An 812-nucleotide genomic window follows, 5' to 3' on the forward strand; every position below is an offset into this window, starting at 1 on the left:
CAAATCAAGATGGCCATAGAAGACATGCATAAGACCGCCTTTGTCACTCAATGGGGAACCTATTGCTATACGGTCATGCCATTTGGATTGATCAACGTCGGAGCTACATATCAACGCACCGCAACTACACTCTTACATGACATGATACACAAAGAAGTTGAGGTATACGTAGACGACATGATTGTCAAATCCAAGGATAGAAAAGGGCATATCGCGAACCTTCGCAAATTTTTCACAAGGCTACGAAAGTACAACATGAGGCTTAATCCTCAGAAATGCACATTCGGAGTAACATCTGGCAAACTCCTAGGATAAGTCGTTAGCCAACGAGGTATAGAAATAGACCATTCAAAGATCAAAGCTCTGATCGAAATGCCACAACCTCAAACAGAAAAAGAAGTCAGAGGATTCCTGGGAAAAGTGCAATATATAAGTCGATTCATATCGAAACTCACCATGATTTGCGAGCCTATCTTCAAGAAACTCAAGAAAACGGACCACACCATGTGGGATGATGATAGTCAAAAGGCATTTGACCGAATCAAAGAGATATTGGCTAAACCACCAGTGCTCATGCCACCTCAACGAGATCAACCTCTTGGTTTATATCTCACAAGAATCAAAACGACCATGGGTGCCATGTTAGCTCAAACTGTAGGAAGTGAAGAAAGAGTTATCTACTACCTTAGTAAGAAGTTCTTGGAGTACGAGTGCAAATACTCACAACTCGAAAAGACATGCCTCGCTCTTGTGTGGGCAACAAAGAAGCTACGCCATTACATGCTTAGCTACTCCGTCAAAATATACTCCAA

The sequence above is a fragment of the Silene latifolia genome, chromosome 1, assembly GCF_048544455.1.
Source record: "Silene latifolia isolate original U9 population chromosome 1, ASM4854445v1, whole genome shotgun sequence".
In the NCBI taxonomy this organism is placed as follows: Eukaryota; Viridiplantae; Streptophyta; class Magnoliopsida; order Caryophyllales; family Caryophyllaceae; genus Silene; species Silene latifolia.